The 16,995-nt window shown below is 37.7% G+C and overlaps 1 protein-coding gene and 1 long non-coding RNA gene across 6 annotated transcripts in view; both read left to right on the top strand.

Moving 5' to 3' along the window:
* Window positions 1-16,995, top strand: part of Lmo7 (LIM domain 7) — a 178,446-nt gene that overhangs the window by 82,717 nt on the left and 78,734 nt on the right. The gene's annotated exons all lie outside the window — the stretch shown is intronic.
* LOC125348199 lies at window positions 5-16,086 on the top strand. Its single transcript, XR_007210320.1, has 3 exons — window positions 5-2,465; window positions 7,134-7,189; window positions 16,066-16,086. It is a non-coding gene; the product is annotated as an uncharacterized LOC125348199 (long non-coding RNA).

Genomic DNA, 16,995 nt, shown 5'->3' with positions numbered 1-16,995 from the left:
AAGTGTTACTGTTTTTTTTTAAAAAAAATATATATATATGTGTATTTTTAAACTTAGGTCAGGGAGCTTAAGTGAAAATAATTGTAGAGAGTTTTTGTGACTACTGAAAAATCTTTCCTCTCAGTGCCTTCCTCTGTTCTCATTCCAAAATAGATGACTGTTTTAATCAAATGACTTGGGGACTGTGAGTGAGAAGCTGTCTGCAATCAGTCTCATGTTATGGTCTTTGCAAATCTCTGTACCAACCAAAGTGGTATTTACAGTTTAACAATTTCCAACATAGTTGTGTTTGGTTGCTAATGGCGAAGAGACTCATACTTATAAAGCAAATTCAGAGATGATTATTATATTATTATAGTTTATAAAATAATTCTTTCAAAATAGTTAAACTATTTTTGGAATGAAGACATGATTGTTAATAGTAGGATCATATGTATAGTGGTTGATATTTGGAAGGCAAAAGTGGCCTAGAACTTGCGTGCTATGCCCATGACCTTGTCAAGTTAGTGGTTGCTCTTTTTAAAAAAGAAAAACAGTTTACAAGTATACTGTTGAACTTTAGGGGGAAAATAGTGTTTACTTGTGAGCTTATGGAATCAGGAAATCTGGTTTAAAACTCTTAGGAGAATGTTTTCTGATAAATTCAATTGGCTTCCAGGAAGTCAGTGAAAAATGTATTATTATAGGTAAAATGTGACAGGAAAATTATTTAATTTTGTAATAATGACTGACTACTTCCTTATCAGGGCTCTTAAACCTAATTAACATTTTACCAAGTGAGGAAATAAATAATTTTTAACTGCAGAGATAATGGAAATGGAATAGTCAGTATCTACCACTTTCAAAAAAGATTTTTATCATGTGGTCAATATCCTTATGCTATAGTTTCAGTAGTTATTAAAAATTATCTAGAAGATCTTAAATATGGTCTTTTTCATGAAGAAAAATAGCTACCTACATATGTTTTGGTAGTATACATTGTTTTCTAATCGTGAAATGTAAAATCTTAGGTAATATTTAAAAAGTCTAAGAATAAGTATATATTTTAAGAATCATAACGTGTTACCTGCTTCTACTTCTGTTGAATGCTTTTCTAATTCCATAGCAGTGATAGAGGGATGATAATTCTGATGAGCTCAAAGGTAGGTAAGCTCTGCAGTGTGGGAAGTTCTGCTTAAAATCCATAAGAAAGAAAAAGAAATGAGTGCATGTCCTTAGTTTCTCGTAATCATTGTATTTATTTCAGGAGATCTATCTGGGCAAAGAAACTGTAGGCTTTGAAAGTCTTCTTTTTTTCTTAAGTTGATGATTTCTAATGGGGCTTGAACGTACTTCCCTCTAAAACCAAATTGTTTTTGAAACTGCAGCTTTTATTTGACAAAGCTATAGACCAGGTGAACCATGTTTGTTGACTATTAATTTCAAGGGTGCAGTGTGCAAAGATAGCCTGGGGCCTCTTTCAGGAGCTGTTGTGTATAAAACAGTTAAGGAAAATCAGTATCTGGCCCCAGCCTTCAGTGAAATTAATTTACTGTCAAAGTGAAACTGGGAGGTTACGTAGCTTCAACCTTAATAAGAAGTATGCAGAACAACTTGTTTCAGTGGAAACTCCTTGTCTCTCAAAGCAAGGTGTGCCTCAGTCCTCAGAGTGAGTGAGAATACTTCAGTGAGAACTCTGACTTAAGAACTTTCCTCCTGATAATTCTGTCTTGTTGGGCCAAAGAACAAAGGGCTGGCCTTGATTCAGCCTCAGTGGGGGCACCAGAGCCTTTCAGATGGAATCTGGCAAGTACTTTTCAGGACGCTTATGCCCTCAGATTGTTACTAAAGGAAACAGATGGAAAGGAAAGCAAATAATGGCTTACTGAATAGGAATGCATTTGTTAGTTTTTAGTTTTGGTTATATAATATGGAGACTACTGCAGGTCAAAAGTCTTGTTCTGTCATTATTGTAGATTAAAGGACTTGGTACTGGTTTGATCAGTGGATCACAGTTTGAGGTAGTCTTAGCTTCCCTGGACAGCTTTGACAACATCTGAGACACTTTTTGGTTGTTCTAGCTGGGATGGAGGTGCACAGTCATCTCTAGTGGATTAGGAGTGATGCTAAACACTCATGAATGCCTAGGAAATACCCTACAATGAAGAATTTTCCTACTCCAAAGAGTAGTAAGTGGTGTTGTTGAGAAACTCTAGAAAAGACTTAGAATTCCTTAATTTTCCTTCGTTGCCAACAACATAGCCACTTGGACATGAAGGATACTGACTGTGGAAGATGTTTGACTCATTGTTCCACCATAGCTTCAGATTTACTATCATAACACTGCATTTCCGTGTTAGCTTATTTAAGTGAAGCTCATTGTATTAATTTGAGAATGTGGATGAATAAGCATTTTGTGATTATTTTGCTCGTTATATGTATGCTTGATTTAGCAGAAATATAGCAAACCACCTGATTGCGCATGCGTGTGTGTATGTGTGTGTGTATATGTGTGTGTGTATGTATGTATGTATGTATGTATGTATGTGTGTGCATGTGTGTATGTCAGTCCTGGGGCTTGAATTCAGGGCTTAGGTGCTGTCCCTGAGCTTTTGTGCTCAAAGCTATCACTCTACCTCTTGAGCTACAGCTCCACTTCCAGCTTTTTGGCAGTTAATTCGAGATGAGAGTCCCGGGTTGGTTTTAACCACTAAGACCTCAGCTTCTTGAATAGCTGGGACTGCAGGTGTGAGCCACTGGTGCTTCCCTCCTCTATCTACCTAGGGCCATACACCTGTTGGCCTTCTTGCAAGCTCAATGTAGCTATGATATTCTGAGAATAAATGGGACAGGAGAGTTGGTACCATCTATGATGGGGACCCAAGGCACTTTTTATTGGTGGTGGAGGAGATAAATATATCGTGGGCAAATGGAGCCTGGGAGAGTGGTGTATTGAGAATGAGTAGCAGGAGCCGAGGAATCAGCAAATTGTTGCTAATGAATAATTTCAATAATCCACACCCTGTCCACAGCTACTTTCTAGCAATTTGAGACTAAAATTTAATTTTCCACAACTCGACACTAGTGAAACAGAATCTGAGTATTCTTTATATTTCAGGAGTTACACATAGATACCTGTGATGTGCTTTTCTAACTGAAGTTTATTTCCAGGGCAAGAAGTCATAGTTTTAATTTTTCCAAGTATGTTTGGATGACTCTATTCATCCTGGTATTCTAGCTATTCATGAATCAGTATTCTTTTACTTCTGATATCCCTACTTCATGGATAGAATTCATCTTTACTCCTTTTTTTTTTTTCCTAAAGAGCAAATACAGAAATGTATGATGCAATTTACGTGAATGGTAGATGGAGGTTTACCCATTTTGAAGCCCTGAAATTCAGCTTGCACAATCATCATAAGCATTTATTAAGTATTCACATTGCACTGGGCGTGCTTCATTCCCAGAGAATAGGTGGTATCTGTCACGCCTAGCTGTCTGTGCTTCCCTTCTGTACAAAGGCTGTTGGGGAACAAGGACATTGACCCTGCACCCATGTCACGGCTCACTGAGGAGTTCTGGTAGCAAATGTCATGATCTGTGTGTTTGAGAGAAAGAGTACTAGGGCTTGAACACTGGGCCTACATTGTTCTATTATTTCTTTGCTGGCATTCTACCACTTGATCCACACCTCTACCTTTTACCTTTTACTGGTTAGAGATAAGAGTCTCATGGCCTTTTTTTTCTTATGGTGATAGTTAATTAGAGATAAAAGTCTTATGCATTTTCCTGCCTGGGTTAGCTTTGAACTGAGATCCTTAGATCTCAGCTTCCTGGGTAGCTAGGCATGAATAATTAGTGGTAGTCCCTCCATTCCTTTGCAGCAAATGTTGTGGTCTTTGTAGAGACCTCTGGTCATGCAGAATTAAAGTAACTTAACAGGTAGCCTCGAGGCTATGTGTTAGAGGACTTGGCATTAGCAGAAAAGTGGGGCTCAATAGGAAAGATTTTCTTTTATATTTAAGCCATTCTTCTAACTAGTTCTTATAAAAAAATTTTAGTTGAAAATTCTGAACAGATTGTAAACATGTTTCTTCTTTCCACCCCCTTACCATTTTCATCTAGTTTTTTAGCACTTCTTCAGATACATTCTGTTCATGATATAATTATAGGGTGGCAATGCTTTTGGATACAGTATTTCAATCATGCAAAGAAATTATTTTATAATGTAGGTTTATTCCTTTATTATTTAGGATATTGATGTTTTTAGTTTAAAATGTAGCATTTGAATAGATATTGATTCTTTTTCTGGTTCTTTTTCTTTCCATGTATTGAAGCAGAAATCAAGGATCATTAGTTTTACACATGCTAGCTGTGAAAGGAATGTAGTTGCAAGTAAAAATTAATGTTAGCATCTTTCCATCGTGAAAACAGAGGAGACTCAAAATGATACATTAAGGGTGTAACTGTTCTTTAAAGCTTCAAAAGGGCACTTGATTTTCTGGCAATACTGTAAACTCATTTCTCAGCAGTTAGGTTCCCAGATGGTATCCTGTTTAAACAGTCTGCCAAATTGAGCTGGAGGTATGTGTACGTGTCAGAAATTAAGTTATTTTAATAAGTAAAAAATATTATTTTGAGTTCTTTAATTTTCATCATTTTCGGTTTACAACCTGATTCTACATCTTTTTTCCCCAAGTGTCTTTCAAATGACTATTTCAATATCTTCATTGCATTTTTTAAACAAGCATCATGATACCTTTCCATGGTGAGTCCCACTGCTGATGTTAATATTTTTAGAAGAGGACACCTTATTAGAAGAGGGAAAAAGGGGAGCTCCTGGGTCTGTGCACTTATCTCTGTGTACTTGCAGTCATGTGTTGTGATTAGGGATTTACTAGGAAGGGGACATTACTTCTTCTGGAAGCCTGAGGGTCTGTTTCAGGTCAGCAGCAGAAATATATGGTCAGGTTTCTAAATGCTCTGCATGTTCAAACTTTAGACTATGTAAGAAATTCAGTTGCAGAGCTGAGAAAGTTTGGAAACTATGAAACACATTGAATGCTAACATTAGCCAGAGCAGAACTGAAGTTTGATTTGTATCTGTTTTTCTCCATTTCTAGTTCTTAATCGATTTCTCAGATATCCAGGTGTTCTGGATGCCAATTCTCCTTCCTGAGTCCTGCATTTTCTTAAACCCACAAAGCCACTAGCATGGACTCTGCCTTGGCTTGCTGGGTGATTTTTCATACTGGGTCTTCCCAGGGCCTTTATCTTTTTTTTTTTTTTTTTCAAATTTTTATTATCAAACTGATGTACAGAGAGGTTACAGTTTCATACGTTAGGCATTGGATACATTTCTTGTACTGTTTGTTACCTTGTCCCTCATGCCCCCCTCCCTCCCTCCTTTCCCTCCCCCCCAAGGTGTTCAGTTCACTTACACCAAACAGTTTTGCAAGTATTGCTTTTGTAGTTGTTTCTCTTTTTTTACCCTGTGTCTCTCAAATTTGGTATTCCCTTTGAATTTCCTACTTCCAATACCAGTAATCACGGTTTCCAATATACTCAGATAAGATTACAGAGATAGTGTAGGTACAACCACAGGAAGGTGATACAAGAACATCATCAATAATAGAAACTACACATACACATAGGACGTTGAAAGTAGTTACAACTGTGATATAACAATTGTTTCCATAACATGGAGTTCATTTAACTTGGCATCATCTTATGTGTTCATAAGGGTATAGCTATTGGGCCTTGTGATGCTCTGCTATGGCTTGCCTAAACCTGTACTAATTATTCCCAATAAGGGAGGCCAGGGCCTTTATCTTTACAAGGAACCTCACCTGTCATCCTACTCTAAGAGCCTCCCTTCCTCCCTTGCTGGAGAATCGAATTTGTGATTGACTAGAGTCAGTCCTGGAGAGGGTGGAAATTTGTGGGTCCCCCCCCACCCAAATCCTATACCGTTTGTTTTAAAACAAGGCCCTTCAGAGGGTTAAAGAGAAAGATTCATCTGTTTTTCAAATGACTGTCTGTACCTAATGACTCCAACTTTAAACATTACATGTGCTGACAGATCTGTAGTCCTGTCAGCTGTTTTTTGACACGAGTTTCATCAGTAGCTAGAAGTATTAAGCACTCTTCCTCCCCTCTGAGTTTCTTGTTCTATTTTGGCCTAATTGAATTGATCATTTTGTATCTGGGTAGAAGTGTTGGGAGTGTGTATACCTGAATCTATTTCTAAAGCTACAGAGTAGAAAATAATGCTTAATTAGAAAGAGAAAAGTTTGGTTTTAGAGGAGTTATTCCCTTTTTTGTCATTAAAAAAAGCACTGATTTGCCCGTTCCTATGCGGCAGGGTTATTGTATAAATCCACAGAAAGCAGTGACCAGCCCCTGTTCATGTGGGTGGGAAGATGTCTTCATAGACTCAAAGGTGGAAATAGGTTATAGAAAAATACATTCACAGGGACTGGGAATATGGCTTAGTGGTAGAGTGCTTGCCTAGCATGCATGAAACCCTAGGTTTGATTCCTCAGTATCACATAAACAAAAAAAGCCAGAAATGGGGCTGTGGCTCAAGTGGTAGAGTGCTAGCCTTGAGCAAAAGAAGCTCAAGGACAATGCCCAATTCCTGAATTCAAACCTCACCACTGGCAAAAAATAAATCACATTTATAGGATCTCTGGGAAGAGAGAGATGTACAACCATTTTAATATTTTAATCAGGAAAATGTCTAATTAAAAGTGCTGGCTTTTGTTTGTGTGTGGAAGAATTAGGGGTTGAACTTGGAGTCACTCTACTTTTTTGTTTCAGTTATTTCTCTGATAGTGTGTTACTCTGTTTTTCCCTCTGAACCTGCTTTGAACCAGGATTCTCCTACTTATGTCTCCTTACTAGCTGGGATTATAGGCATGTGCTATCACGCCAGCCTGATATAGGGTTTTTCATCTGGGCATTCAAAGCATGTCTTGTTTTATTTACATGTAAACTCTCCCTGAGTCTTGGAACTAGTTGAAGGCAGGAATGTATATTATTCCTTAGATCTTCTTGGTAGCTTGGTACAAATGTTGATTTGAAGATTGAATTTTAATTATGAGGACTTTGGGAATATTTTAAATCCAAGCTATGAAGGTAGGATTTTAAAGCTGTGTGTGTGTGTGTGTGTGTGTGTGTGTGTGTGTGTGTGTGTATACACGTACATGTGTTTGTTTTTTCATTGTGGAGTCTTCATTTCCATATTTTCACCATTCAATGCAAAGCATATCTGGCAAAGCATCATTGAACTTCTGGTTTCAATTGCCTTTCACTTATCATACCAGAATAATGATATGGCATATTGTTACAACACAATCTGAAACTTGTACAGTTTCAGAGAGAGGTATTTGTTTCCTCACAGTGAGTGAGTAATAAAGTAAAATAAGAACTTTGAACTGTTTAAAGCAATTGGTTGAAATTAAAATGAAGTCTTAGGGCCTGGGAATATGGCTTCGTGGCAGAGTTCTTGCCTTGCATACAAGAAGCTCCGGGTTTGATTCCTCAGCATCACGTATATAGAAAAAGCCAGAAGTGGCACTGTGGCTCAAATGGTAGAGTTCTAGCCTTGCGCAAAATCCAGGGACAGTGGTCAGGCCCTGAGTTCAAGCCCCAGGACTGGCCCAAAAAAATTCTTACGTTGATGTATAACTGATAAAGACAAATTTGTTTTGCTGACAGCTGAGGGATATTTATATACATATATTACATGAAGTATGGGAAACATTCCTCTGTCTTCACATAATTTTTCATCTTCAGATGAGATTGGGTTCATGATGGTAGGGCCATACATAGATAGCTTGTAAAATAAATCTAGAATGTATGCTTAAGATTTCTGGATGGACGCCAGGTGCTGGTGACTCGTGCCTAAAATCCTTGCTACTCAAGAAGCTGAGATCTGAGGACCATAGTTTGAAGCCAGCTGGGACAGGAAAGTTTACAGACTCTTACCTCCAGTTAACCAATGAAAAAGCTAAAAGTGGAGCTAAGGCTCAAGTGGTAGAGCACTCGCCTTGAGCACTAAAACTCAGGGACAGCTCCTAGACCATGAGTTCAAGTCCCAGGATCAGTACACAGATACTTCTAGATGGAAAATATAGTTGTTATACAGAAGTTGATATCTTGTCAAAGCTATGGAATAGAATTTTTGAATAATAAGACCATATAGTGGGGGGAATTTCTTATAAGAAGTCATTAATATTATTTAATAGACTATTTAAAGAACAAATTTATAGTGAAACAAACTCCTTCCAAAGCCAAGATACTTGCCTAGTACCTCTTAATTTTTTCTAGCATTAAACACCAAAGTGGACCCCCAACCCCAGTCATATTGACTTTGACTTTGTCATAGATTAAAACCATTTGAAGAATGTTAACACAAACTTGGTGCTTCCTCAGCAGTTCATTTGAACTGTTTGTACTAGCCCCAGGGTGCTTCACTCATTCTCCCTAGAATGGAGGAAGAAAGTCAAAAGAGATGTGGCAGAAGCATCTTGCACTACAGTAGAGATTTGGTGTTCTCTGAATTGGACTTACCCCCATTCTGTATCTGTTGGTGGCTGAATGACCTTAGGTTCCTCTTCCTTCCTGTGATGGAATGACTTCTTTGTAAATTTAATATTATGGCCAAAAGTAATTAATTACTTGCTGTGTGTCAAGATATCTGCTGATCCCTGGGAAAAGATTAGTAAATAAGATGATGCAATTGCTATTTGTTTGAAATTTAGCAAACACTACCCCTTGGAGTAATTACCCCTTCCTTTAAAGAATATTGTGATTCAATGAAGTCACACATGCCAAGTGTTGAGTATCTGATATACAGTAAGTTCTCAGCAAACATTTTCATAATTTGGCTTGTTTTTATTTTATGAAGGTGTCTGTATGTATAGGGGGGAATGGAAGAAGAAAATCACTCCTGGCTACTTAAGCTGTGATAATGAGACATAGGTGTTAACTTTTCAGAATTTTTGTCATTTAAGACATCCCATTTATATACTGAGAGATGCTATTGAAACAGATTTGTGTATGTGTGTGTGTGTGTGTGTGTGCATGGATGTACGTGTGTGACATTACGAAGGGTGTGAACTCAGGTCGTAAGTGCTGTCCCTTAGCTTTTTCACTCAAGGCAAGGCTCTACCACTTTACCCATAGTTCTACTTCTGGCTTTCTGGTGATTAATTGGAAATAAGAGTGGCTTTGACTTTTTTGCCTGGGGTGCTTTGAACTGGGATCCTCAGATCTCAGCCTCCTGAGTAATTAGAATTATAAGCATGAGCCACTAGCTCATGCATATAATTTTAAGAACAGTTCAGTGTTCTTAAACACAATTTACACTTAGTTAGCCTATTGCAGTTTAATCTAGCAAACCTAGAGAACAGAGAGTAAAGTGATTTATTCTTGCTGCTGTATATGTAGAATGCAGAATTAATTTAGTGTTCTTAGGCTTATTTTTCTTGTATTTTTTTGATAAATTTAAATATTTAGGTTTTTAAGTATTTTGTATTTAACTAATTTTAATTCTATATTTTCCAAAAGAGCAAACCAAAATGCACTTTCACAAATTGGTGTGATACAGTGGGCTGCATATTGAAATCTAAATGCTTTTGTGCTGTTTCTGGGTTTACTTTTATTTCCTCTTTTATTTTTCATTGATTTGAAAAGTGTCATTGTGATCACAAAGATATGATTCTTTAGCTAGATGAGATCAGAATTTGTTATCTCTTTTTGTTGCAGGGCTTATAGTTTCATTCTTTTTGGGATAGGTATTTGTGTTTATTGCTATATTTACTACTGAGGAAAAACTTAGCTTCTCTGGACATCGCACACCTTTTCCTCAAAAGGCAGCCATATGTACTAACAGCATTAAAAGTTTTGAATCTAATGTCTATACTATGTGGTTTTAATCCTAGGCATTAAAAACTTGTAAGTAGCAACAGGCATTTTTTTTTTTTGAGATGAAAAGGCATGCTTATTAAATAGTTCAATTTTACTTATAGATTGAGAAAGTAAAAAAAAAAGAGAAGGGTATTTCTACATATATAACTTGATTTTTTTTTTTTTTGTTCTCCTTTTAAAAAGTAGGGCCTAACGATCAAATGGTTAGGTATAGGGCTGGGGATATAGCCTAGTGGCAAGAGTGCCTGCCTCGAATACACGAGGCCCTAGGTTCGATTCCCCAGCACCACATATACAGAAAACGGCCAGAAGCGGCGCTGTGGCTCAAGTGGCAGAGTGCTAGCCTTGAGCGGGAAGAAGCCAGGGACAGTGCTCAGGCCCTGAGTCCAAGGCCCAGGACTGGCCAAAAAAAAAAAAAAAAAATGGTTAGGTATAGAATAATTAGGGATAAAATATGTGTATTGGATATTGTTCCTGAGAGCTTAAGCTAATGGAACAGTTTTGCTTTAGGGTACCCCAAAACAATTTCTGTCCTGTTGAACTGCCATTCTGAGAGGCATAGATTGCTCATGTTTTTAGCTTGTCATCCAGAGATACATGTTTTATCTGAACACCTCTTCTCAACTTGGGGGCAGTTTATAGGTTATCATTTTATCTTCCAAAGAGCTTAATAGTATTGCTTCAGAAGCCACTGATCAAATATGCACAGTAAACCTAAGAAAACATGACCCTGGATTCACTGAAAAACCTTCAAGGGAATGAGGCCTAATTGACACATACATCTAAGTAGCTCACAGTATAATTCTTTCTTTCTTTCTTTCTTTCTTTCTTTCTTTCTTTCTTTCTTTCTTTCTTTCTTTCTTTCTTTCTTTCTTTCTTTCTCTTTCTTTCTTTCTTTCTTTCTTTCTTTCTTCTTTCTTTCTTTCTTTCTTTCTTTCTTTCTTTCTTTCTTTCTTTCTTTCTTTCTTTCTTTCTTTCTTTCTTTCTTTCTTTCTTTCTTTCTTTCTTTCTTTCTTTCTTTCTTTCTTCTTCTTTTTCTTTCTTTCTTTCTCCAGTCCTGGGGCGTGGACTCAGGGCCTGAGCACTGTCCCTCACTTCCTTTTGCTCAAGGCTAGCGCTCTACCTCTTGAGCCAAAGTGCCACTTACAGTTTTTTCTGCTTATGTGGTGCTGAGGAATTGAACCCAGGGCTTCATGCATGCTAGGCAAGCACTCTCCCGCTAAGCCATATTCCCAGCCCCACAGTATCATTCTTAACTGTATTTGATAAGCGTGCTTTGATAGGTATATAATCCTTCAACAAGAAGATGAAAACTATACTTTGAATTAACACAATTCAAATAAACCAATTTTTCTTAAGTTTGAAAAAAGAGTAGAGGTTTAGTCATTTTGGAGAAGCACCTGCTTTAATTTAAGCTCTGTTTTATTGACTTTCTCAATTCAACAAGGGTTTATTCTATGTGCTAAGAGCAAGTTGGGGGTAAAATCCATAAGTAAAACTTCAAGTACATATTATATATTTTCATGTACTTCTGTATCTTATTTCATTATACTAATATTGAGGGATGCCATATTTCCTTGTTATTTTATGTCTTTTGCTTTTTAATTTACTGAGATGTAGAAATAGTCTTCCAAGGAGTCAGTATATATGGGTAAACAATCTGGCTGAACATGTTACTAGATTTGTTTTGACAGAAGGAAAATTGCAACTATTGTTTATTACATGCTTAGGTTTGTATATAGTAGTGTATTTACTGATAGATTGATTAAAATAGTATGTGCGCACACACACACACACACACACACATTTCTGAGGGTAACACCCCAGATTTTTCTTTTTTTTTATTGTCAGGATGCTGTACATAGAGGTTAAACTACATACTTAAGGTAGTGATTACGTATATATTTCTTGTCATGCCAGTTATCCCCCCTCCTAGTTTTTCTCCTTCCTTTCCTCCCCCAGCCCCTTACCCCACCTCCCTTGCTTTCTTAATTTTTTTTCAGAGACCAAAACATGAAATAAAGATAAACAGAGACCATATCCTTAATGTCCATTGTACCTCTAGTCTATAGTGCTTAGGACTTCTGTGGTTGAAGACCCCAGATTTTGTTAACATGGATACTGAATTCATTTCACTCTAAAGGTACTTGGAAAATAGGTGAGATTTTATCATGAAATATGTGACCACAGCATACCAAGTGCTGGTTGAGAACTAGAGCTCAGTATCCTTTCTTCCCCTATTTCCTGTTTTCCTTTTCCTATTATTTATAAGAAAGTGATGGAGAAAATATTTACTAAAGACCTAACTTACTATGCATTGATTTATACTGTGGGTTGTCAGAGCAGAAGACAAGTGTTCCCAGAGTATACGGACATAGCACAGTGCTCATGAGCTGAAGGATTTTGGAGGTGTGTGAGTGTATCTAGGAGTTTTCTCACTTATGACCATTTGTCTCATACCATGTCAATATTTAATATCCATTAAAGGACGTTGAACCCTGTGGGGAGGGAAAGAATTCCTTTTCCTTTTCTACTTTGGTCTTAAAACCAACAGCAGACTAGAAGAAAAGCAATCTTATGTTGTGCTTTTGGAAATAGGGGTACTGAAATGAATTATGATTAACAGCTTGAAGTCAAGACTGAATTTGGAGTGATAAATAACCAGAAGATTAGGAAATCACTGAACATCTTAGAAATATTCCTATCATGATTATTGGATTAGTTCTTATCCACGTATGTCTAAACCTATCAGGCAGTGTCAAGTGTGTTACATAAGTTATTTCTAAACTAGAAACAGCCCAGCTAGGCATTTCCTTTTACTTCAGATGCCTGAAGTGAAATGAGGCAGAGAGAAGACAAACTTCCTTAGCTGGATGACCTTGGGTAAATAATCAAGTGAGGCTTTTAATTCCTGGTATCTTAGCCTCAAAACATCTCCCCTTTTACTGTGCTGGCTAAGCAGACTTAAATGGTCTTAGAAATTCACTTATGTTTTTCTACTGCTGTGTGGCAAACCTTGTCACAAATTACTTTTTAACCTAGCTGGCTTTCACCAAAATGGATTCATGTGCATGTTTGCTATGAACTCATTTGAAATAGCTTTGCATTACAATCCCTAGGAGTGGTTTTTCTTTTGCATGCTAAGTAACTTTATTGGCAATATTAGTATATACCTACAAATATAAGGTCATTGATTTCTATGACTTCCCGATTTTAGGAATGTTAAGTGTGCACACATTTATTTTTATAACAAATGAGCTATAGTGCAAGTGGGATCCTCCAGCTCCGGAGAAGTAAGAGTTATTTGAATTTTATTGATAGGTGTATATAAATATCTTAAAAGGTTTTATAGCATTTAAGTTGACATTTATGAATGCTCAATTGTACTTTTCATGATAATGGAACATTTTTGTTAGAAGTGGAAGATTGTAAAACTTTACTAATCTAAATTGCTTAGGATCATACCATTACACTTTGACCTTTGTAGCATTCTTGTGAAACTTGGCTTTAAAAATAGAACTGATAGGGCTGGGGATATAGCCTAGTGGCAAGAGTGCCTGCCTTGGATACACGAGGCCCTAGGTTCGATTCCCCAGCACCACATATACAGAAAACGGCCAGAAGCGGCGCTGTGGCTCAAGTGGCAGAGTGCTAGCCTTGAGCGGGAAGAAGCCAGGGACAGTGCTCAGGCCCTGAGTCCAAGGCCCAGGACTGGCAAAAAAAAAAAAAAAAAAAAAATAGAACTGATAAATCTACTTTATTTAGACTAATTCTTTCTTTACTAAATTAAAAAAATAGTAATTTTTCTGTGCGTAGGGGGCCACACCTATAATCATAGCTGCTCAGGAGGCTGAGAACTGAGGATCGTAGTTCCAAGCCAACTGGGACAGAAAAGTAAACTTATGTGAGACTTTTAACTCTAGTTAACCAACAAAAAGCTGTGGTTGAAGTAGTACAATGCCAGCCTTGAATAAAAAATGTAAGGGATAACACCCAGACCCTCAATTCTTTGGGCTGGAACTCAGGGCTTGGGCTCTGTCTCTGAGATTCTTTTGCTCAAGGCTAGCACTCTACCACTTGAGCCACAGTACCGCTTCTGGCTTTTTCGGAGTAGTTCATTGGAAATAAGAATCCCATGAACTTTTCTCCTTGGACTCACTTTGAACCATAGTCCTCACATCTTAGCCTTCTGAGTAGGTAGGATTACTGGTAAGCCACCAGTGCCTGGTTTACACAAACTTTTAAAGATTACTAATTTGAAGCTTTATTCTAAAGACCAAGTTACAATCCACATAAAAGTTACTGCCATGTTATCTATTCTGTTTTATTCAAGGAGAACATTATTACAGTCTACCGCCCTAAGTCCTGCTGCTACCCTTGTAGCTGCTGGAGGGTTCCAAACAGGTGGTGAGCCTCCAGCATCAAGTCTAACAATAAATAGCACAATATAATTCTAGAACGATGAAATGCCTCTCTGGTTACTAGCAAGAAAGTAGGGGATCAGTCACTGACTCAGAAAAGCAAAGTCCAAGCAATGACTCAAGCACACAAACACTTGAGGAATTCCTTTACCAGTATTTACAATAGTGGAGTCATCACTTCCCTTGCCAAGCCTTTAGAAACTACTTCTGAAGTTCCAAATGAGTGGCAGTGTCTAATAGGAAAAAAGATATTTACTAAACTTTCCCTTTGTGACACATAGACATATGAAACTCATAGCCTAAGATAGGGCTAAAGCAGAAAAATATAGATAGAAACTATTTTTAAAATAACAAGTAGGTGGGTTAGATTTGATAATAATTACTTGGGTTTAATGTTATGGAATAAGTAAAGGAAAAACTGTTTTTGAGCGCGTGTAGATTGGAATATTTGGACGTTTTCATTTTTTGTTTATTTTTTTGGTTGGTTGTGGAGCTTGACCTCAGGACCTGGATACTGACTGAACTTTTTTGCTCAAGGCTAGTGTTCATCCACTTGAACTACAGCTCCACGTTTGGCTTTTTGGTGGTTAGTTGGGTAAATGAGTCTCACAGGCTTTCCTGCCTGAGCTGGCTTTGAAATGTGATCCTTAGATCTCAGCTTCCTAAGCAGCTTTGGTTACAGGTGTGAGCCAGAGCATCTGGCTTTTTTTTTTTTAAGCCAGTGTAATCTTCAAACAGCTTATAAAATAGGTGGCTGAATTGTATGGAACCCCAGGCTCAGCGATACATTCAGGGTCACATGCTTAATAATTGTTAGCAAGTAAAAACCCTCACATGACTTCAGATCTGGTGCTCCTTCCATGTTTAAAGGAAAGAGATTTAATAAACATATGTTAATGTGTCAATTGGACATGAATTTCTTCAGGGTGGTCAGGTATGAAGAAAGTTCTGGAACTACATGGGGGGAAAGGGAAAGGGGGAGGGAGGAGGAATGAGGGAGGAGGTAACAAACAGTACAAGAAATGTATCCAATGCCTAACAAATGAAACTGTAACCGCTCTGTATATCAGTCTGACAATAAAAATTAAAAAAAAAGAAAGTTCTGGAACTAATAGAGTAGTTTGTTTTAATAGCTGTGAGTGGTAAGTTGAGGTTGTGAACCAGACTAAGTGGCTGTTTTAAACAAATGCTTCTCAAACTTCAATGTTCGTATGTAGGGAGGGGTTTGTTCAGGTGCAGGCTATAATCTATTAGGTCTGGAGTTGGGTGGGATCTTGTATTTTTCATGGGATCTTGTATTTTATCAATGGGACACATCTGAGTGATAATTCCACACACTGGAGTGAGACTTAATAAATATCTTGCAATGTAAGTGTATATCCTAAAGTGGGATAGGATTTGCTTGTAAAGTGAAAAGTTGAGTGACTAGTATATTCAGGGGCATAGAGATAAGAGGTTCAAATGAAATGTTTTAGAGTTCTCTTAAGGTCTAAAATGGTAAAGTTGCTAGACATAAGATTTGTGCTTTTCTTTTTTGAATACTCAGAGATTGAACCCAGGGATTTGTGCATGTTAGGCAAATGTTCAACCACTTTAACCATGTCACTATGCAGCACTTTGGCTTTTATTTTCTTTTGGAGACAGAGTCTTGAATCATGACCACATGCTGAGATTACAGGCATATGCCATCATGTCTGGCTAGGTCTATTTTGTTTTTATTTTGTTCCAGTCCTGGGGCTTGAATTCAGGGCCCCCGGCAGTGTCTCTGAGCTTTTGTTCTCAAGGCCAGCACTCTTACAACTTGAGCCACATGGCTCCTCTTTTTTTTGGTGTTTAATTGGAGATAAGAGTCTCAAGGACTTTCTTGCTTGGTCTGGCTTCGAACCCTGATCCTCAAGGTCTCAGCCACCTAAGTAGCAAAAATTAAAGATATGAACCACCAGCACCCAACTGTTTATTACTTCTGAGGTATATTTTAGTGGTGCAAGCTTGAGGCTTGAATCTCTATTGTAGTTTGGCACACTAGAACAAAGTGACAGGTTGGGATGAGCTTGGGTGGTACTTGGAATGTCCTGGTTAGGAAGTTTACACTTAATTGTCATGGTTTTTGGATTTGTTTTTGACCCAAGGGCTAAAAGCATCAATTCAGAAAGATGTGATAAGGAGGTAATGTATAAAATGGATCACAGAATGGAGACTGGAAGACCGAGGAAAATGATTGGGTTTTCTGGGCATTGTGATTATGATAAAAATGGTCTCCAAGAACCATTGGGATCACAATGATAGAAATGAAAATAAAGAATTGTCTCAGCCAGCCAGATTTACTTCTGCATCATCAGCTAAAAATCTGGCAACAGCTAAAAATTTGGCAAGCAAGCATACAGCAGGCAGTCTGTTCCCTGTTTATTGCTAACACAGCAGACCCTGTCCCTTTGCTCAGATTGGTTGAGCTCAGGTTCTGTTCCTGATTGGCTAGTTTGAACAGGGTAAAATGTATTGACATATGTTGACTTTGAAATAAGAGCTGGTGGCACACACCTGTAATCTTAGCAACTCAGGAGGCTGACATCTGAGGATCATGGTTTGAGCTTGAGCAGGAAAGATGGTGAGACTCTTATCTCTAATTAATCACCAGAAAAGCTGGAAGTGGAGCTGTGGC

This window comes from Perognathus longimembris, chromosome 3 (assembly GCF_023159225.1).
Source record: "Perognathus longimembris pacificus isolate PPM17 chromosome 3, ASM2315922v1, whole genome shotgun sequence".
NCBI lineage: Eukaryota > Metazoa > Chordata > Mammalia > Rodentia > Heteromyidae > Perognathus > Perognathus longimembris.
This window is presented reverse-complemented; position numbering and strand designations above follow the sequence as displayed.